The sequence below is a fragment of the Manacus vitellinus genome, unplaced genomic scaffold (assembly GCF_001715985.3).
Source record: "Manacus vitellinus isolate BGI_N305 unplaced genomic scaffold, ASM171598v3 scaffold_7_pilon, whole genome shotgun sequence".
NCBI classification, from domain to species: Eukaryota; Metazoa; Chordata; class Aves; order Passeriformes; family Pipridae; genus Manacus; species Manacus vitellinus.
Genome location: NW_021940813.1, coordinates 2,511,549 through 2,534,862, shown reverse-complemented (window position 1 = coordinate 2,534,862; position 23,314 = coordinate 2,511,549). Strand labels below are relative to the sequence as shown.

Genomic DNA, 23,314 nt, shown 5'->3' with positions numbered 1-23,314 from the left:
TCCAGAAGTTGGTTCTGATTGTTTGGACCCTCTTTTTTTTCCCAAATTTCCATCTTAAACTTATTCAGGGCCAGCTGCTGGCACAACATCAAGTGATCAGCATTGTCCTCTCTTTGCTAGAACAGTGCTTTTCCTTTTCCTGTGCTATACCACAAATGCCCCCATTCTTCCATTCTGCAGCTTGCTGGTAGGCAGCAGTCATATCTGCCTTCAACTCTGATGAGATAGTTTAGCCTAATGATTTTATCATGCTTCATCTCCGAGTTCTTCCCAAAGCATTTATTATGAGGTTCTTCATGAAAATACTTTAGATTAAAACAATCAGTTCTTTTTGAATGGAAACCATGACTCAGATGAGCCAAACACAAAATATTCCACCAAAGTATTCTATGTATAGCATTTGTGTGAATTTGTGTGGCTGAAGCCAGCCAAATAACATAAGTACTCCATAATGGAAAAGCTGATTAACCAGTATAAATACTTCAGAAGAACATTTTAAGGTAAATCCTCATAATAACCCTGTGAAATGGTAGACTTTAGTCTCCCTCAGAAAATGAGAAAGGAGAGGCCAGGAAAACTTAAATGTCTTGATCAACATCACAGAAGTTTCCATCAGGAAGCGAGTTGCACCTAAGGAGCTCTTGGCTCCCTGTCCCACGCCACATCTCCTGGAGCACACTCTGAACCTCACTCCAATGGAATGCCGAGCCGGATCATCTGCAGTCACCTTCTATGTGGCTAAAACATTCAAAAACTAAGCAGCTGGTCTAATGGGGTTAAGAAGTGCTTTCATCATTGACCTCGTAGAGAAATAACTTATTTGGTAAAATGAGTAAATGAGTATATTTTCTGGTGGTGGCATAGCTTTTTTTTTTTTTTTTTTTTTTTTAGAGGGATTAGAGTCACAGGCTGAGACTTTCGTCCTGCTGCAGAAAAGGAACACAGAAAGGTGCATCACTGAATTGCTGGCAGTAATGGTCTAATTTCAGCCCCTTGGCCGTGCAAACGTGACTGAAGTTCATCTGGATCCTGTCTGTTGTACTCTCTAGGAGAGGGGTACTTCACTTTATCACAAAAACCCAACTAGAGTAGGAAGGGAGAAAAGAGGAACATGAGAGGGAAGGCACTGTTCTCTTCATCCTGCTCTGTGCACCCTCACAGATGAAAGCTCCCACCTACTCTCCTGTGTTTTCCTCAGGAGACCTGTTTTTATTGTTCGAGCAGAGCCTGTTTTCCTACTGTAGACAGCAACTGTCCACTCCCAAATATTTTTCCCTTTTCACTACTCTTGTGTCTTGGTCCAAACTTGAGGCGTAAATTGCTTGATTGCTTTTAAGATGCTTATCAGTGGTATTGGACACAGGGGCCATGCAGTTGGTGACACAGGCAAGAGGGCCTGATCCAGTCAAGATTTCAGCACTCCACAGTGCTGCCAAAGGCCACCACCTACCACACACACCTTAGGAACTCCTCTTCCCCAGGGTGTTACACAGCCCGAGCTAGACTGTTCCAATCTTGCATAAAGCCACGGTGAAGGAGAGGGAGAGGAAAAGGCCACAAAGAGACCATGTGGGCAAGACCACCTATCCCTCTGTAGGTCAAGTTTATTCGTGACAGTGCTTTGCAACCAGGACTGAAAACATGGAATTCACCTCAGGACTGGGGAAAAGAGCAGGTGCTCAATCCTTCAGATTTCCTTGAGGAAGGGAGGGAATTCCAGGGTGAACTGGCACCACCCTCAATGCTAATTGCACTGAAGGCCAACCTCTGCCAGAGGGGAAGAGCCCAGCCCACAGGGAAGCACCTAGAATCCCTGGGACCTGTGACCCATAGTCACAGACCACAGACCTGTGGGTATTCGTACATCATTTCCTTACAGTACCTATGCACAGGCAGAGGATGTTAGGGAGAGAAGGAAGAAATGAATTTTCTCTTTTCTTCCTCCACATATGTCCTTTCCTCTCCTTTCCTCTTCCCTTCTCCTCTTTTCCCCTTCCCCTTGTGCTTTTATTGAAAAAGTAAAGCTTATAAGCACAGGGATAAAGAAACATGCATCATTTGATGAGCAAGTTTGGTTTTTTTTTTGGTTGGGTAAACAAGAGATCTAGGCTCTGAGAACCTTTTTATTAAAAAAAACACAAAAACAAACAAACAAAAAAATTAAAAATAAAGAGGAAACAAAAAACCAAAACCAAACAACAAAACACACAAACAAAGAAACAAAATAAACCCCAAACCCCACTCCTCTTTCATATTTACCCTTCAGGTCTCTCTTTCAGTGAAAATGGCAGGGCTGTATTAGCATGCTTGGCTAAAATACACTTTCCCATCAACTTATGCAAGTTATGGTACCTACTGTGACTGATTCATAGGATCATTGTGCAGGAAGTCCTCTGTGCTCAGTGTTATATACATAACACACATGCCAGCTTTCAGAGGCACTGAGCTGCTCCTAATTTCCACTGGGATTGTTGGACTGCATCACCTCTACAAAGCAGATCTCTGTAAACATCTCTTTTTCATGTATAAAACATCTCCTCTGAACGCTTCTACTGTCTGATCACAGAACTTGAGCTGTGTTCAGCCTTCAGCTCTTAGAAAACACAGCTTGTCAGACACAATGATGAGCAGAACTGTAACATTTGTGCTTCCAGCAGTAGGTGAAGACAGAAGATTGCCATCACCCATGCACAGTGGTATCTGACACAAGCTGTAGGAAACAGGACACATTTGTGTCTACACATTTGTATAATGAAATCAGTGCAGCTTTTCTCTCTTGTTGGGGAAAAGCTTGTTAAGGATAAAAAATGAGAACATGAGGACTAATTAGGAAGAAGACAAAAAAATAATATTAAAGTAAGGTGTTCTGGTACTCGATTTCAACAAAAACTCATATATATATATATGGTTTTCTCAAAAAAATTTTTTTTTGAAAGATAGGAATACGAGACCTTGACCAATTTTAGCATTAATTGCTGTAGCTTTGCTAAACTGCTGAAAGCAAGCACGTCTCAGAGCCAATACAGTGGTGTTGTCTGTTAAAGTCACAAGAAAAACAGAGTATTGCTGCAGCCTCCATGCCACTTATGAAAAGGAAGTCTTATTAGACTCTTATCAACATAAGTAACACGGCAGCTTGAAGAAGGATTTTATTTGCTCTGTTTCTAAAGAGCTAATAACTTTTTCAGACTACAGTGACATAAATATACAGTGGGTGAGGGTGGGGGAGGTTTGGGTGGGAGAAGGGGAGGATGGAGGAGGACAGGGTTTTATGCCAAGAGCTGAATCATAACCATGTGAGTAATTTTGCCTGGTTTTTTTTTTTTTTTGGCTTTTTTTTTTTTCTTAGGGGTATGAATCAAATTAAATTTGTTTTGCTGTGGGTGAAGGAATAGAGAATATAATAGCATGAATCAGAGTAATCATCAAATATGTGGCACAGACTAAAAATTAATTACAATTACTGCCTTCTAAAAAGTTTCTGCTGTAAGATGCAGCAATTTTGTTAATCGATATAATCCATTTAAAAAAGTCTCAGGAATTAAAACCTCTCAATTACTTTCCTCTTCCTTTTAATTTTTTCCTATTGTAATAGGAAAGATAAGCATCTTTAAACAAAATCTTGCTTAATCTGTAAGATGCCCTTTTGCTCCAGTGATAAAAGAACTGCTGCTAATAATGAAAATTAGATATTAGCCCACATGTAATCTCATCAGTCAGGACTAGCTTGGGGATGAAAGTCCACGAGGTACGTGCTTTACCACTTCAGCACAGATGCTTTATTAGGCATTCTATTAAAGACAACTTATTTAATGAAAAATGCAAACAGAGAAACACTCAATGTTCCTTTGTCTTTTTCTGTAAGAGTGAGACAAGGTCAGGAAAAGTGAGTGCTGGACATTGGATTTTTTTTCACTTTGGAATAGCCATTTAAGTATGAGATACTGGGAAAACCATAAGGGGGTTAGAACATAAAATCTCTTTTTAAAGAAGCCAACATAGTTACTTGGGAACTACCCGTGCATTATTAATTATTAGTTAGTTAGATAAATAGTCAAGGGCATATGTGTTTTTGTACCAGGTAAGAAACCATTGGTTTTGATAACTAAAAAGTTAATGAGTCTTTGCCTCCTAGTTTCTAGTGTGGAGAAAACGGTATTTAATTCCCTGTCTGAAAAACACAATAAAGCTACAGCAAGACATCATTTGGAATCAATTCCTCCCCCTAAACAACTCCAGACCTTTCCCATAGTAATTCTCTTGCACGTGCCCAGTAAAAATCTCCGTATAAAGGACTGGTATCCAGCATGTTGGGAATTCAGCTGAACCACGAGCCTTAAGGACGCGATTCCCGGGCAGACAGAACGGTTCTGCCGGGACCTCTGCAGCTGCTGTGACTTTCCAGTGGAGCATGTGGGGGAAGGAAGAAAATGGAAGATCTCCTGGGTAACCCGAGCCAAGACCCAGGAGGAATAACGTTTGCCTGTGTGTGTTTTGCAATCCCTGTGGACAGAAAGCCAACACCTGCTCTGGGGTGAGGTTTCACCCTCACCCTGCTCTTATACCGGCCGAAGGTCACCAGCTCTGGCAGACGCAGGGGCTGAGGTTCCTGCCTGCTGCCAGCTGATGCCACCCCACTGATGCTCATGCCAGCCCTGCAGGCCAGCTTCGTTCCTGCTGACATCTCCTCGTGATCTTCAAGAACAGTCAATCTGGCACTTAAAAACCGGGACTAAACGGGTGCTTTAGAGACCTGGCAGACAGATGGTCTGCCCGTGAGTGCTCAAAAAGTTTCACGGTGACAATTACCTCAACCATGCTGCTGGCAGTCCCCCTTTGACCATCTCAGATACTAACTTGGTTGGGCAGACAATCTCTTTGCTGCCTTGTGAAAGCTGTCCCTCCTTTTTTTTTTCAGTATCACTCAACACCCAGTCTCACCAAAGCATTGGTGGAGTTGTCAGGTAGTACAAAAGCCCAACCAACTTCTCAGTCGCTGGTGAGAGGCATATTTGACACCTCTCATGTGGATTATCACAGCCTTCTAGCGTCTCACAGGCAATACACACAGGACATGTGAGGGGGAACAAAATAACTCAGAAGACTTTGCAATAAACCACCCAGGACTGAAGTATTACTAGACAGCAGCATCCTGGAATCACTCTAAAACAAACCTTAAAAATCCCTCAAATCATAGCAATAGAAATTCTCCTGCAAGAGATCAATGCCTCTCTGTGGCAAACAGTATTTTCAGACTGCTTACTGGTGTGCCAGCATAATCAGAACATACAATTTTTTTTCTTTATATTCACAACCTCAAGGAAGGTTAATTCCCCCTCACTTTCCTCTAGACAAAAATCACTGACGTTCCCTAATTTTACTTGCAATGAAGAATAAGCTCCAAGTAGAAATAAAATGCAAGTTGCCAGAAGTTAACCAATAAAGATGTTTAGTAAGTCTTACTGAAGGATAAACCAGCATTTTTACCATAGCTGTGGTCATCTTTATTTATAGCAAAACAGATTACCATAGATCATGGGCTGTTGGTTTTTTTTACATTTCTGGTTAAATTATTTCTCCACTACTGTGTATAAATCAAACTCTTCCAATGTTCCTCCTCCTTATTTTGGCATACAATGGCAGAGCTTACTAGGACTGCTAAATGTCCTACAGATGATATAGACCACTTGGTAAAGTTAATTCTCAGCTTTCCATAGCAAACAGCTACCACTTCTTGCAGGTATGGGACAGAAAGCCTCAGAAAGGACAAGAACATTTTTCTTTGGCAAGAAATCACTGTATACTAATATAGATAAGAGCAATAACGTTCCCAGCCACTAAGCACAATGCTCTTACATCTCAATCTCATAATCACGTTTTGCATAATATTATTATTTTATACAATATAATTTTGTATGTTTTAGCTATGAGGCTTTTAAAGGCATTGCTAGAACATATCTTTGCTACCAGCTCTTCTCAGCTGTCTCAGTGACAAATTCAAAAGGGAAACTGCTATCTAGTCACTTGGCTACAAAAACATATTAAGGGTAGAGAGTAATTTTTTATCCAAATACAGGCAAAAATATACTTATGCACTTAGCAAAATCATTAAGGATTTATCTAAACACCACAGATTTCGGCAGAAAATCTCCAGTAAACTCATTGGCTTTAAACTAGTACACACATTACTAATACTTATTTACTTTAATGGCTTAAGAGATATCTCTGAAAGTAGCCTTTGAGACTTGAAATTCTGTTCTGCTTTCAAAGTCATGCATCCTGCACATTTCCAGAACTGCTGAAACAGTTCAAGAAAAGCTGATGGGAAATTCCACTTGAAAATGACAACACTTGCAAATACCATTTGAAGCATGGGATGGGAACATGATCAAAAACGAAGCACAAATACTTCTCCATGATTATACATTTTGTTTCTCCAATCCTATGAAGGAAAACTATAGGAAGGGGGGAGGTGTGTGACTGTGAGAAAATGGAAGTTGTAGTCAAGAACATATTACACCACTAAACTCATATTAAAATATAGAACTTTTTTCCTTCAAAACACATATGGTCTTGGGTACACACTACTGCCTCCAGTACACTGGGTTTTTTCCTGCCCTTTTAAATTTAAGAGGCAGTACAGGACTATGATTTTTGGTGAGTTCAGAATGGATGCACAAGTGAGCTTTCAAATTAGCCTGTGACTCCTGAAACCTGGTATTTGAAATTTGTTTTAAGGTGTGTTCCAGGAGAGAGAAGTGTTAACGCAGATAATTCTGATCTTACACCTTTTACACAGCTAAGAGGAGGCATTTGATTTGCATGCATTAGTAAAGACACTGCGGGCTGATTCATATGCCTACAATGGCTTCTGCACCCCAGAATTACATCTAGAGGAGGGCCCCAATACTAATAAACACAAAATTAATTTCACACCTCCTAAATTACAAGGCAAGCCTTATCGGTGCTAGACTAAGCTTCTTGGGGCTGAGACAGTCTTGTCTGTCTCTCTTGTAGAGCATTAATCATGCTGTGGGTGCTCACGGCTAATAAGACACATGTAAATCTATTGTGATGTGGTTTTTTGCCACTTCAGACTAGAGAAGAGTCACACACACAGGCATACTCTTACCTCTCCACCTAATGATGCACTAATGTGCCTAATTGAAAAAACAAGTCCTGATAGGAACAGAAAGACTTTGTTTTTGTTTATGCCACCCAGACAGAGTCTGTGGCTATACAATGCAAATAGCTGGCAAAACCTAAACCGCAAGTATGCAGCAGCACTGTGAGTAATAAAGATAATGTTTGTATTTTGTTTATGAAGAGCCCCAACCAACACACTAAAGCAAGCGTACGGAAGGAAACCAAAGAATACTCAGATCTTTAGAAAGACTTCAGAGGATCCAAATCATAAAATTTAATCGCTTTGTTCTTTAACAATCTAAACATCACTTAAAATTTACAAGCAGTAATTCTGGGTAAATTCTCCAAGCTGAAAAATGGGATGTAGCCAGTTGCCTTTTTCTGTCTCAACTATTAAAAGTTCAAACAAATCAAGCTCCATTACTGAGGGAAAAATAAAAACACCTTACAAAATTCCCTTGCCCCAAAGGTTGAGAAACGCTGTATTGCTCAGCCAACATGGAATTGCTCCCTATCTGGAATCATGTGGAAGGTGCAAGCGTATTATAGTAATTTCACTGTGCTGAACAATCTCCACATGACTTTGACAACACACCAGTAACTTTTGTGTTGAATACATGGATAAGAAATGTATTCTATACATCTCAAAACGAAACAAAACAAAAAAAAACTAGAAAAGGAATTCAGAACATTTTCCAGTTTTTAAAAAAAAAAAAAGGAAAGAAAAAAGAAAATAGTAATAGGACAAGGAGAAATTCTGAGGCAAGACTTCTTCCTAAAAGATAAAAATTACCATTTTGGCTCAATATCAGATGCTAGAACAAAATGTTATTATTGACAAGCCTGTTGTTTTTATATAGAAAAATTTAAATAATTTTTATTTTCAGATCCACACAGCACTCTCACTTGCCAAAAGCTGGTGAGAAAAGGCTTCATATAACAAAAAAAGTAACAGCAGGTTTTCTGTCCTCCTCTCCATCCATCCTTCAAGTGATAATTCTGGAGTCCTTTGAGAACAGGGACACATTCAAGGCTCAGAGACCTGTGTTCTCACCATATATATGGGGCTCAGGGAATTCAGAAGATCCCTTTCCTGCAAGCAGAATTTGCAAGGCTAGAAGGCAGGGCTATAGTTCTTCCAAAGTAATTCATCAGTTCACTTTTCCAACAGCATTTAAGAGTAGGGTGGCACAACATTGTTCACTGGGACCAGTGAACTAAAAGTCACATCCTGCTAAGCAGGGCTGCATTTTTGCTGCCCTGCTAACATGCTCCCAGCATCTCTGCTGAGGTTGAATTCCTTGACCATACACAGTCAGAGACATTGTGGGAAAAGACAGATGGAAAGCCAAGGATCCAACTGGTTCCTGCCCACAGGGCACAGCAGAGGCAGTCTGATCAGCCGTGCATCACCAGACTGTCCTGAAAGGTGTTGACCAAAACTGCCAACACAGACCTTAAAAAGCAGAGCCTGGTTTATAATATCACTCTCTCCAACCCCTGTGTGCCACATAAATAATCAAAAGAGCCACCACATAATCATCCCTGCAAAAGGAGCTGCCCAACAAAATATATGAAGTCCAACATGGAGAACTCCCAACAAGAATTCACCTAGCACACAGATGTACAGCCAAGCAATAAATAGGCCCCTCCAGCACAGAGCTGACATGTTTATTTTCATAATCCATGGCTCTTAGCTTCCCCAAGCAGTCCAGACTCCTCTGCAGATGCTGCCAAGACTCAAAACCAAGGCTGCCAGGTAACCCGGACCTGCCCAGCAATCAGGTGCCTTAAGCAGGGACAATACTGGCCTCCTGTTATCTGCCTGAACAGCCAGCTCTGGGCATGTCACCTCATTTTATACTATGGCTAATATGACAAGTGACTACGGCTGAAAGTCTGCTTGGGCAGACTTTCATAGCAAAAAATGACCACAAATGACATTGTGAAAAGCTACTCCACACATATGCAGAAAAGCCAAACAGAAACATTCACTTCCAAACAAAAAGCACTCCAGCAATAGTAAATCTTCTGCTCTAAGCCAGCTATCTTGTCCTAAGGAAAATCTTCTGGAGATCTGGCTAGGAAGGACTTGGAGAACAGAAACTGCCTTATCCTTATGCTATCCGCTCTGCTATCACCACTGTATGAGGCTGTGTTGTCTGGATCTGGGTTTCTCAGGGAGAGCCTTGGTAAATATGGCAGTAGGAGATAACATCCCTTGTCTGATTATCACCCCCACACACTCAGGGACAATTGTGAAACACCCCTATGGAAATCCTATCAAACTGTGGCTGGAGAGAGGAAGGACCGGTATGGAACATGTGTTTCTGTAGGAGTGATCATGAACAGCAGAGCAGCAACTGAAGGGAAAAAAAACCCTAAACCAACAAGAAAACAAAGCCAAACAAACAAAACCAACGAAACAAAAAGAAGCAAGCTCTAGGAGTAGTTACCCAGTTCACAAGGATGACTTCCCTCCTTCTATACTCCTGACATTGCTATTCTTTTATGTACCCAACCATTTTGTACAGGGAGTCATGCCACAACCATTCCTGCAATTAAATGGAGAAAACCGAATAATTCTGTATAACACTGGGAACTCTGCACAATCTTTGAAGCGTTTGTTTGGCCAATACTCCCAAAAGTGCCACCTTGGTAACTCCTCATCAAAGCTCTTTAAGCTTCCTGTTTGCTCAACTGCCTAAAGATCCCATTCACAGACCTCCACTGGGAAAACTCAAGCAAACAGCTACTAAACCCTTCAAAAGCAGACAAAAAGAGACCAGCACATCTTCTTTCCTTCCCATCAGGGACATAGTCAGCTCTGTTATTGAGCTTCCAGTGCCCAAATTGCTCCCTTTCACAAGGAAAATCCTTCAGTTAAACCCTTCCCAAAGCCAAGGCATGACTGCACATGCAGTATCAACACTGAAGGGCACGCTGGCTACACATTCAAAACCTACACATAAGGAAAGGTGAGACATTTAGGTAGACCTAGGGCTCTGCTTCCACCTTCCTGCCCCACAGCAGTCCTGCTGTGACACACATGCAGTGAAGTTTGGCATGCCCATGCCCAGGAATCTTTTGATTTCCTGCAAGCTCCAACTGTCCTGCGTTTAAGTCCAGGACAGCAAACCACTTAGACGCCTCCACAAATAAACGTTCTCGGAAGCAGGTTAGATTAAAAATAGACTGTAACAAAACATCTTAAAATATGTCTACTCAGGCAGGCCTAAAAGAGAAGTGGTGCTGGTACATTAAAATATTCCCGTTCACAGGGTAGCTGAAAAATACCTATTTTATTGCTATTTTGCAGCATTGTGTCTAGAGACAACAGACCAGTCTTACCTCTCTGACACTGAATGGACTGCACAATATCATTCTCAGAGAAATGCCACTTCACTTTTAGATTATTTTTATTTTTTAGTCTTATTCAAAGCATGAACAATTAGGTTATTTTCTCATCTTAATAAATGATGTAAAACCTCCAGACATATGGTAGCATTTGTGTGGTTCTAGGAAAGCAGTGATAACTTTCAAATGTTACTTCCCCTCCTCCTCCTCCACTACATGAAACAAATATACTGGAACCCATTTAAATCTCAGTGACAAACACATTTAAAGGAGACTAATTTTAGTTAAAGTTTCCAAATGTCAGATGTACATGTTCAATAATTATACTAAAAAATAAAGAGCAGATGAGTTCGCATTCTCATCACTGTTTGAGAAAGTGCCTATATATTTCCAATAAGGATTACAAAATTTTACGAGACAATGCTTGTGCTTAAATTAGCAAGGAATAAACAAGTGTCAGCTCATGCTTACAGGGACATCTGACAAGTATCATTCATGCTAACTCAACTGCTACAAGATTAGAGGATTGCTCCTGTCTTGTTCAGTTTTGTAAGTATCAATCTGCAACTGCTTCACTTTTTCTAATATAAGATCCATAGCAGGGCTCAATTTTTGAATAAGGTAATCATTACCAACTGTCTGTGCACTAAGGGTTAGATTTCTCAGAAGCAGAAAGCCAACAAATCCCTAAATGACTGTACAGCATCACACATATCAAGGTACTTAATTAGGAGAAGTCATCTCCAGGAAGGACATGGACCTGTTGCAATGAGTCCAGAGGATGACTAGAGGGATGAAGCATCTCTGCTATGAGGAAAGGCTGAGAGACTTGGGGTTGTTCAGCCCAGAAAAGAGAAGACTTTGGGGTGACCTAATTGTGGCCTTCCAGTACCTGAAGGGAGCCAACAGGAAAGATGGAGAGAGACTATCTACAAGAGCATGGAGTGACAGGACAAGGGGGAATGGCTTTAAACTGAGAGTAGGTTTACATTAAATATTAGGAAGAAACTCTTTACTGTGAGGGTGGTGAGGCACTGGCACAGGTTGCCCAGAAAAGTTGTGGATGCCCCATCCTAGAAGGGATGGTTGGATGGGGCTCTGAACAACCTGGTCTAATAGAAGGTGTCCCTCCCCATGGCAGAGCAGTTGGAATGAGACGGGCTTTAAGGTCCCTCTTCCAACTCAAACCATTCTACAACTCTAAGATTTTTCCTGCTGTTTTCTTTGGAAAAACAGCTGCACTCCCCCAGCAGGTTTTTGCATTTACCAGATTCTTTCCTATTATTTAGAAACACACAGGTCCTCCACAAAAGTACATAGCAGAGTCACACTGGAGTGGTTCAGGCATCCTCTCTGATTGAATGTTGTATTGTCACCCATTATTACTCAAGGCTAGTCATAATATGCATTAGCATTTACAAAGCTGGAACCTATTCAACCTGTCCACCCAGTAGCTGACTAACTGGACATTATTACTTGAAAAATAAATCTCACAAAAAAGGAAAAGAAAATAACCTGAGTACATTGAGTAACCCACTCTATGCCTTTATTTTCTCAAACGCAAGCAGTAGTAATACTGAATAAATTAACAAGTATTTAATCTGTAACAGCTTCTAAGCTTCTTACAGAACAACAAGAGTGAAGACTACACAATTATTATTATTTTGCACTTTCATAACTGGAAGGAAAACTTTGAACGGGCAAATATTTTCTACTAGTTAGTTTTTGTACTCCTTTAAATTATATAAGTGCTGTGTGCTTCAGGGGGAAACAAGTAACAGCAACAACCTGTTCAGCACTTTTGTGCCAAATGCTCACAGGAACACTGAACACAGAACTGTGGCCAGTCAGAAGAAGAGGTAAGGAAACCTAAAGGGGAAGAACAACATCTTTCACTACTTTGCTCAAAACTGAAGAGAACAATTCCTACCCCAACATGTTGCTCACAAGGTGCTCCGATCCACTTAGATGCGGAGGAGAGCCAGGTTCTAAAACATTCCCATAAGCGAGATTAAGGCACGGACAAAGCCAGATGCTGGATCCCAAAACGATAATTCATTTTGTAACACAGAGGAGCAGAGAGAAAGAAGGAAGACAGAGAAGTGGGAAAAGCTAACCTGTTAAAAGCACGGCACAGGAGCAACCACCACCAGAAGTGCCGCTGGCTTGCAAGGCTAGTAGATCTCTGCTGGGCTTCTTCCCCGGTCGCCTTGGAGCCTCTGAGGAACGAGCCCAACCTGCAGTGTAACGGGGCGGCAGCAGCTCCCTCAGCAGTTCTCCAACACCCCCCCACAGTCCCCGGGCACGGCCCTAAATACCTTCGCCGTGGAAGCCCGGGATGCCCATTGGCCAGTTCATCAGTATCCGAGCAGAGGCTGCCTGGTACCTGGGTGGGCCCTGAGCGTCCACTGGCTGGCTCCCCACCCTCCGAGCACGATCCTGCTTGGCACACCTTATTTGCGAGAATTAAGTCCTTGCCGTGTTCTCGATTGTAACAACTTTTTATCTTCTTTATTTGCTCCTCTACCTGCCTTTGCTGGCTTGCTGGGTGCCTCCCGGAGCTTATGCAAGTAGCTCGGCTCCTGCAGCAGCCCCAGCTGTGGCGCCAAGGCTTTTTAGCTCCACGCCCGAGACAGCGGCGAAGCAGACTCCATCTTTTAGTGAGCCCATTACACAGGGCTCTGCTTCCAGAAAAGTGTAACGCAAATGTGCACGGAGCTAATGGGAAATCAGAAAGCGTCCGGCTAAACGAAAAGCTGCGCGCTCCTGCACGGGAGCTGGGGAGGATGCCAGGTGTTAACGCCGAGAACCTTTAGGGATATTTGCCCCTATTTTCCCAGGTCTGCGGGCTCCACACGCGGAGCCAGGCAGCGCCGGGCTGGGTCTTTAAAAGGTGTCGGAGGAAGCGCGGCTGAGACACCGCAATCCCCACCCACGGCCGCGCCAGCGCCGCCGCCCCGCCCCGCACATCCCGCACATCCCGCCCGCCCGTCCCGGCGCTGCCCGGGGCCGCCCCCGCCGTCCGCTTCGGAGCCGCCCTCGTCCCATCCCGTCCCGTCCCGTCCCACCCCATCCCGTCCCGCCCGGTCCCTCTCAGCGCTCCCCCCGCCACCCCTTCCCCGCTCCCTCCTCCCCCCGCTCCATCCCGGCGCTCCACGTCTTTCCCCGTGGGCTGGGTGCGCGGCGAGAGCTCGCGTTAAAAGCCTCTCAGAGAACAGACCTAAACCAAATGACCCCCTAAAGCACACAGCAGCCACCACCACCCCCCAATGAACCCCTGAAGCACACAGCAGCACCACCACCCCCAATGAACCCCCTAAAGCACACCAGCAGCACCACCACCCCCCCAATGAACCCCCTAAAGCACACAGCAGCCACCACCACCCCCAGCCAGTAAATCCCCGTCCTGACTTGCCGGGCTCTAAACTCTTCTTTCCAGACGGATAGGGTTTTTTGAGGGGGCTTCCCCTCCCGTCCCCCCGTTCCCCCCCCCCCAATTCTCAGGAAACATTTACTTCAATAGCTACAAAGCGTTCTCTGGAGACTGATGAGTTCTGAAAAGAGCTTTGTGTTCAATTACGAAGAATATTCGCTTTAGACGTAACGTATGTCCCATATCAGACAACGCTTTGCACGGCAACTACCCACAGTACAAAATGTTCTGTGTAGAAGCTTTAACTCTGTGGCTCGTTTTTCTTCAGAGGAAGAGGAATCTGGTGAGACTGTGAACAGGTTTGGCTGTGGGGAAGTCTCATCACACCTTCAGAGTTCTCACAACAGCCCTCAGTGAAGATCTCATCCTATAGGAGATCTTTTAAATTTAGTGAGCCATAGAAATTAATTTCTTCAGTATTGTTTGGAAAAATACACAATCCTATACGTTTTTCATGTGGAATGCTCAGTAAGAGATCCTAAGTAGCCATTGCCCCAAACCAACAGTACAATTTGAGCATACATGGATTAAAATACAATTAAAACCGTAACTGCCTATTTGAAGATTTATTGCAACACTTCAGATCTGGCCACTCCTCATGAGCAAACTTCCTGTAGGTTCAGAGAGAACAAGACTCTATACCCTGCTCCAAAGAGCAGCAATTCCCACCCAGTAGGAAGCAGTGGGCAGTCTTGGAAAAGAGCAGTAAATTCGTGTCACAGATGAAATGCAGAGATTAGAGGATTAAAATTTTCTATCATGCAGTGCACACTCGGCTATTTAATAATTAGATAAATGAGGAGAAAACATTTGGAAAACTGGGTCTTGAGCTTCCACTGCTATGACAGAAAAGATGTGCCATCGAAACAGGTCTCTATTTTTAAGGAAAAAAAAAATCCTTAGGAAAACAACATCTTGAGCATGGCACTGCACAGTACAAACTATATTAACTTGTCATAATATGTTGCTTCTGTTGGTATGAATTTTGATTGAATAATAAACTGAATATGAGCTTCAGAATACACAGTAATACCAAAGTGCTTGGAATACAGCACTTGGGAAGCACCTCTGATGTGGATTTTCTGATTCTTCTTGCTAAGATGTAAATGACTGCCAACCTCAGTTGCAGGTCACTATTTCAGGGCTTACCCATATTCTTCTCTTGTAAATGACAAATCATGGCACTACTTTTAAGAATGCACACACACAAATTCCCGAGAAAGGGTGATTCACCGTAAAGCCAGCTATGATCTGAATGAATGGGGGAAACCCCCCCAAAACCCCAAAACTCATTCAGATCCAGTTTGCTTCATTGAATTTACAGGGGTTTTTTTTTTTTACTTCTTAATTTCAGTCATATTTTGCTTTCTGTGAGCAAGTACTGAGTCCTGATTTTTCTGAAGAACTCTGCACATCATTAGCATCACTCGTTCTTTTCGTACTTCCTTGTCTTTAGCAATTTTATACTATGGGACATTTATGATGCTTGTTATGGCACCTTCTGTGTGCAGGCTCAGAAAAATCCTTCTCACCAGCTTCCACGGAGTGCAATCTGCTACCACTGGTCCAAGTGGTGGCAGTGGGGAGAAAAGATGGCATGCTGCCAGCAACAAGTCCTGTGGAAGCAGCTCCATACACCTAGCTCTTCCATTTTATAGAGTATCCACTTTATTCTTACAATGCTCCAGAAGTACAGAACCATTTTTGATACCAAATATTCCTTATGCTTTCCCCTCGGTGTGCAGTCCATGAAACTGAGGTTTAGAGCATGCGGTGCAATGACAGCTCTCAAATGAAATGTGTGTTGTGGCAGGACTTTCACTTCTGAATGATCATTCATCAGACAGAGTGATTAACTGTCAGACTTCATGACTGTTTTAGGAGCTTATTACTTCTATCAATGCATATAGTAGTAGGGGAATTTTTTTTTTGCCTCTTAAGCATTAAGAGGGAAAGCAAAACTGATTTGGAAAATAGCTCACGTATATAGATGTTAAATATTAACATGATACACTTGATTTAGGAATCTTTGGGTATTTCTAACATTTTGTTATAGTCCAACAGATTCTGGAAAGTTTACAAACAGCATTTCTCAGTGGAAATAAAAATTATTCTGCCTTTGCAGCAAGGGTAAATCTGGTTTTCTAATGTTAATGTCCCATTTCAGTAAATAAGAGATTTCTGAAGAGTCTTTTCTCATTGTTTCAGCATATTATCGGTTTTCATTGAGATGGGTGTTTTTTAGTATGTCTTTGCACACCATTAATTACTGCTTGCAATGTATTGTATCACGTAATCTGCACCAACACAGAAAATGTGAATAAAATCATAGAAACACAGAATGGCCTGGGTTGGAAAGGCCCTTAAAGATCACACCTTCCACCAGACCATGTGGCTAAAAGCCCCATCCGATGCCTTGAACACCTCCAGGGATGTGGCATCCGCAACTTCTCTGGGCAACCTGCTCCAGTGCCTCACGACCCTCACAGTAAAGAATTTCTTCCTAATACCTAATCTGATCTTTCAGCTTGAAGCCATTGCCCCTTGTCCTGTCACTTTATGCCCTTTCAAAAAGTCCCTCTCCATCATATCGGGGAAAATACTGGGGAAAAACGAGAAATTAGAGAGCGAGAAACGTTGAACTTGCTGGAGCTGCCTCCAACAGCCTCTTTTTTTCATTTTCTGAGGGGGAGAAAAGGAAAAAAAAAAAAAAAAGAGGGAGAGAGAAGTCATGGAGTTCATCACATGGCTTTCCAGTTCCAAATCCCCCAAAATCACGGGGAGGGTGCAGTACTTCAGCCCCCCACCGGAGGGAGACACCACCGACACCACCGCCGGCCCCTCTGCAAGCCCCGGGCCCGTCACTGCATCCTCATCACTCGCTTGGCAGCAACACCAAGGCTGCAAGCACGAAGCCTTTGCACTCACTTACAGCTAACACAGCCCAATAAAAATTACCAAATGATCTGCCTAAGAGGATCCTAAAGACACGGGAAGGGTTCTGCCGGGTAACGGTAAAATTTCGCGAGGCTATTCCGAGTTTTGGTGTGCGCGCGAAGCCCCTTAAAGAGAGTCGTGTGAGTAACACCAGAAAGGTCTAAAGCTTTTCGGTTCCACGGAAGTGGAAAATCCCATTTCGGATTTCTGCACTCGTAAGTCTGCTCGTAAATAGGAAAGAGGGGAATGAAGAGTTTTGGTTTTAAACAACTGAAGTGCTGTCTGACTGAAATACAAGTAACACTTAAGTAATGACTGTTTTGGTGTCAAGCCCTGCAATACATGTATAGAGATCTTACTAAATGAGTAACAGCAGGGTCTGCCCTCTATCTAGTAATAAAAAGCAGAAAGAAAACAAAAATTTGTGGTCATCACCTTCTAAAGTTAATAAAAACAACCTATGAGAAAATGTATAGTAAAACACTTCATTATAAGAAATATTCCATTAAAATAATGTGATTCAACTAGTCCTTCTTGAGATTCTTCTTGACATTCTTAAACTGATTTTATTTATGAAAGTAAGCATCTCTGTATTTAAAGGTGTTAAGAGCTCACGTTCTTGCAAGTTTACTCAGTACAGCTGTTGAACTCTTAGTTCTTCTTCCATTACTCTGAGGAAAATTAAATACTGCAGATGTTATCCTTTCTAATGCCATATAGACAGAATCAGTTCCTCATTTGCAAGTTATTTATTTTTTCCTACTGAGCTTCAAGGCAGTCATGATCATTAGATAATGCTGGAGTTAAATAAACATGACCTAAAGTGATCACAAGTCAGACGTTACTTGAAAGAGATATTCTCATATCAATAAGTGGAAATCCAGGAACTGCACTTGAAATATTTCAAAAAAATCACCTCTCTTCAGAAGCAAACATCCTAAAAACACAAATGAAAAGGTAGAAATATACCTGAAATTAAAATATTTCCTATCTCCATGATATGTTTCAACTATACAGGCTGCCTTGCCAGGAGTTTAAAGCTGCTAGTGGTCATAGACAATCTAGTGGTTAAAGCCCATGAATTAAAGGAAAAAACCCCAAACCGAAAATCAGAACAAAAAAAAAATGGATGGGAAAAAAAATGAGGAAAATAAATGAGTACTCTGAAAGTTTTATATTTACCCATTCCAGTTTCACATGTCCCCTCTCTCTCCGCAGAACACCCATAGGTAAGGAGATGAACTGCCTGGAACTTGCACATGCACTGGCAGCATTTCTGCAGAGTGCAGCCCAGACAAGCCCACCCTGCCAGGAATTCCCCTAAGGACAACTGCAAGAAACTTAAGAAGATTTGCATCCATTCATAAAAGATCACACTGCTTAAGATGAAGCCAGTGTGGGACAGCTTACAGGAACTTGGGGTACTTTCAGAGCTATTGCCTAATTTCTCCAGAGCTCCGAGCCTATGCAATTCCCAGTTCTTACTGGAAAGGGGACCACTGAACACCAAGTGTCTCACTGCTGGCCCTCATAGCAAGTAGATCACTCACTTCAGAGCAATCTCTGCAAACCAGTCATTACTGCCTGACTGTTTCACATCACTATGCTTTCCTCACCTCATGAAACCTCTCGTCCTCCCATCCCATAAAAAGGGAAAAATATGTCTTAAAATCCTTTTGCAGAGAACTATCGCCAAAGAGTATTTGAAACTTAAGAATGCTCTCTGCACCATGATCTAGTACAAAAGCCAACTTCACTGCTCTTATCCCTTGATGTAAATACCCTGTTACCACCATCAACCTCTCTGATGCTTCCCATGCTTCTTGCAATTATCCTCTCAGTCCATCACTCCAATCTGGGTGTTTCCTCAGGCTTGTACATGATAAAGGTCCACTGTATTCAACAGAAACAGTCCTCCACCTATCCCACTACCCCATTCCAGAGCCTTCCCCCAGACTAAATCTCAGGAAATCTGAGAATCTAAGTACCACTTGTTGCTACAAGACAATACCAACATCCCACAGCCAGCTTGTCACAAGTAGAGACTTTTTAACAATAAGAAAAGAGAAACATCATGAAATTAAAAATAATTAGGAAGTCATGCATTTTTATTCCTCTCGTGTATAGCACCAGCATCTTGTGAAACACTGCATATAGTGATAGCAAAAAAAGTACATCTCAAACAGTTTTTATTTAAATACTGCAAGATATTTGACAGGAACAATTTTACCAGTAAAACATGAAAATCTGTATGATAGCTTTTCAAAATAAAGTCTTCTACAACTCTAGACCATGAGGAGTTTTTCAGAGCTACAGGTGAGAGCTGGGAACAGCTGTCTGTCTCTGAACACATCTTTTATCACAAATCATTCAAAATTTCAAAGAGTACCTGAGATCTTTTAGTAATGAAAAACTACACTAGGGAAGAACACTTTGCATAGTTACATTTAAAGAGAAGGGAGCGTGGCACAATAGCCAGGGATAAAAACAGCTAAAGCCCACTTTTATCTGTCATGATCATCAGGTATTTTTATTTCGTACTTTTTCATTCATAGTAAGTGTACTTACTACTGGTTTTCTGTTTTGTTTTCTTTCTCAGACATTATGTAACAGGAATTAAGGAATCAGAGCCCTCTGAAGCACCCTTAGCACCTTAAGAAGACTCTTTCACCAGGTTCTTATATACAAACAGTGAAAGAAAAGATGCATGAAACCGAGAAAGCTGCACAATCCTCCTCCCCAGTCATCTGTTTCTGTCCCTGCTACCTGTGTTTTGGGTCATAGTCGGCAGACTTTTAGCTACTTCAGCTCTGCACATCTTTGGTGGTGTTTTTTTTATTTAAGACATATTTCACTACCAACACGTACAGAAGCAGCTACCCAAGGCTGAATGGAGTTTTTATCCTGAACTGTTGTACTGGTCCTTTAACTTTTTATGACTCATACTTTAAGTATTTGGGAATTCCCCTCTAAATATGAGTTTGACACACTCACATTATAGAAAGTTATTTTATTCAAAAAGTAAAAAAATGCAACATTCATGCAATACCCAGGACTATATTTAACACCACACAATTGGTCTTTTTTTTTTTTTTTGCAATAAAGCCTCTAATTAAAGACAGATTTAAAAAAAAAATCAAGAACACGACTGAATAGCAGAAGTAGCACCATTGACACAGACAAGCACAATGTTACACACCCAAGCAAGTCAGGAATATTTTTTTAAAACTATTCCAACAATGTTAGGCTGTTTATCTTCTCCCCTGGACCCCCCAGTTGCATTAAAGAGTATACAGCTGCTCTCTTACCTGTGTGCTGAAGTGCCTTCTTGGTGGGCTGACTACTCATCAAGGATCACCTGACTTAAGCCTGGAAAAAAATTAAAATAAAATCAGCTGACCACCCTTGCTCACTGGCTTCCAGCTTAAATACTCCTCTCCACAGCGCTCTGTCATGTGAGGCAGGGCAGAACCAGCTGTCATTGCTTCAGAAAAAAGGAAACGGGCCCCTCCGTTTCCACCTCCTTCCTTCCTCCTCTCTCACTCTTTCCTATCTGTCCCTGCCTCCGACCTCCTCCCTTTCTCATTCTTCCACTCTGCTCATTCACTGCCCGCCCGGCTGGGGTCTCCCAGGGGAAGCCGCATTCCACAACGCACAAGCATTTCCCCTGCATCTCGAGGTTTCTCAACAAGCTGCCTACACACTTCTACTGGGAAAAAAAAAAGAAAAAATAAAAAAAAAAGAAAAAAAAAAAAAAAAAAAAAAAAAAAAAAAAAAAAAAAAAAAAAAAAAGACAAAAAAAAAAGACAAAAAAAAAAATTTATAAATCAGAGAGAAACAGAGAAAAGGCACCACATTCCACAACCCTCAGTCAGCCCTGGCAAGACTGCGAGGCATTTTCAGTCACACAGCACAAAATGCATTAGTCAGAGCTGAAAGACCACACACTTTGTACCACTACCATGCTTAACACAGAACGGTCTGAGCAGAGCTACAGGAAAAAGGAAAGGAGGGGTTCCTATCGGTGCTTCCATTTCGCACGGGGCAGCCACCTAAATATATGAAAAAAAATCGCAGGAAAAGGCCCAAAGCTGGCATTCCCAGCAGGAACAGCAGGAGTGTCGGCGGCAGGGAAAAGCTCTCTGCTCACGGAGCGCGACCTTTGCCGAGAGGACTCCCCCCTCCAGCAGAAATGTGTCATTCCAGAGACTGCAAGACATTATCTAAATCAGAACTTCTATCTTCCCCGATGGTTTGTTCATAGGAAATGCAAGCCCAGAAAAAGTGAAAGTAATACAGCATGATTCAGATTCCCCGAAACCACATACACTTTCAATTCAAACTTCTCTCTTCTTCGCCGCTCCTTAGCCAGTCCTGCAGCTACATCCATCTATGGAGTTTTGTTTCCTCTACTTACGCAGTTCCAACCCTCCGTGTACGCGGGGAATCTGATCAGCCAGAAGCGAGAAGAGCGTGAAAAAACCCTCCCGTCCCTCATCCAAGTGACCTAATCGCTCATCTATCTGCTCACTGCTTCCGCCCCCCCACACGCACTTATCGTATCGCCCGAAGGCGTTCTAGGAGTACGGGTAACAGCCTAGGAGAAAACACCCCTTTTTAAATCGCATCAGAGAGACAGAGAGAGAGAGAGAGAGAGATAGAGAGCGAGCCCAACTGTGCTGGACCACATCCTTTTGTCCACTGAGAACAGCACCGCGGAGTCCCCAGCCCCGAATTCCCCGCTCTGCACAGGGACCGTCCCTTGAACACCCCGACCAGACTCAGCAGCTCAAGTCAGAGTCAGAAAAGTATCGGGAGGCGGGGAAGACGGGGGAGAACCCTTAACTGCCTGCACTGGAATTTCTCCTTAGGAAAGTCCATGCTTTAATGAGAGACTGATACTAGATACCACAAAGAAACTTTTATTTCTGTAAGCACATGACTCAGATACATTTTCTGTGTGGGTTATGTGGTTATGTTATGTTTCATCTTAAAAAACTGTTTCAAAGAGACCTTTAAACATTAGTTTTAAGAGAAACTTGATGTGTTTATGTACAGGGAGTGTTTTTAAGCTGCCTTTTATTGCACAATGCTATATACAGCAGAGGCACTAATGTCTGTTTTCATTATAGATATAATTTGCATCTAATACTAAACACAATAATCTGTAAAAATATTTATTTTACATTGCATCCCTAAATAGTTCCCAGGAAAGTAAACAAACTGAACCCTGCAGCAAAACCAGATCCTCTTAGTTATAATATTATTATTCGTCCTCTTCTCTCATTCTCTTGATTTTGAAAATACGTTTACTCACTGTGTTATTGACTTAGATGCATTAGTTTATAAAACAAATGGTAGCTGCTGCTGTGTGGTATTTCAGCAGGGGAAGGCTGTCCAGAACTGCCTCGGAGACTGAACACTGTCGCCATTATAACAAAAGCATTAAAATGAATAATTCATGAGCAGAGGAAGTACCCTACTATTAAAAGGCACCGACTATTTCATGAATTGTCCAAAAGCTACCCCTTTTACTGCTCAGTTCCTCTAACTACTTAATTATTCTTCATTTTTCTAAAATAGCATCAAGTAGTAATTAACAGAAACACATGGACCAGTTGTAGGAGACTTTCCTGGGGAGTAAGAAATTAAAGCCAACAAGTGAGCCAGAGAGAGGAAAAAGAAAAAAAAAAAGGTGTTTATATTTGATCTTGGATATATTAAAGAAACGAGACTTCAAACTTCAAGAGGTTTTTCCAAATTGTGCTTTCAAATCCTGAAAGGGAAGACCATTGATAAATGCAAGAACAAAGGCAATCAGCTGGTCCTTTACCTTTATCTGGTGCCTTCCTTTTCAGGATCCCAAGGCATAATGACAACACTCAGGAACTGAAAAGCCTCATAGCAGAGTTCTTACAGAACTTTTCTCCTGTTTATAGGTGCAGAAAATAAGGCCCCAAGAAGACTAAGTTATTTTCTCCAGATCATACAAGGAGGCTTGGAGACTGAGGCAAGAGCTTCATCCCTCGGTTACCAGTCCTGTGCCCAATAAAAAGAGCAACTTCCTTGCTTTATACTGACAAGCATCACAAGGTTCAACAGTCCTGTGAGTTTTAACCTAATAAAATGAACAGTGGCGCACAGGCATTTTCTGCGGGGATAGAGAAATTATTCGAACCATTAACTCAACATTATACTAGAAAAATTTAGAAACTTAAGTTTTGAACAACATATTTAAAGGAATTTGACCTAGAATAGCAAAGTATGTCTGCTCATATTTCACTGCTGCAGGAGACACACATACTGTGCCTGGAAAGAGATTTATTTACAATATCCGCTTTCAAACTTCTCAAGACATCAAAAAATTGGTACACTAACATCAATAAACTTATCAGAGTTCATTTGAATCAACATCTAGTTCTTAAAAATTCAAGAAATTGT

The 23,314-nt window shown here is 42.0% G+C and overlaps 1 long non-coding RNA gene across 1 annotated transcript in view; it reads right to left on the bottom strand.

Moving 5' to 3' along the window:
- Positions 1-23,314, bottom strand: part of LOC108641564 — a 77,286-nt gene that overhangs the window by 22,621 nt on the left and 31,351 nt on the right. The window contains exon 2 of the long non-coding RNA XR_001922096.1: positions 20,182-20,242. This is a non-coding gene — a long non-coding RNA (uncharacterized LOC108641564). The remainder of the gene's footprint in view (positions 1-20,181; positions 20,243-23,314) is intronic.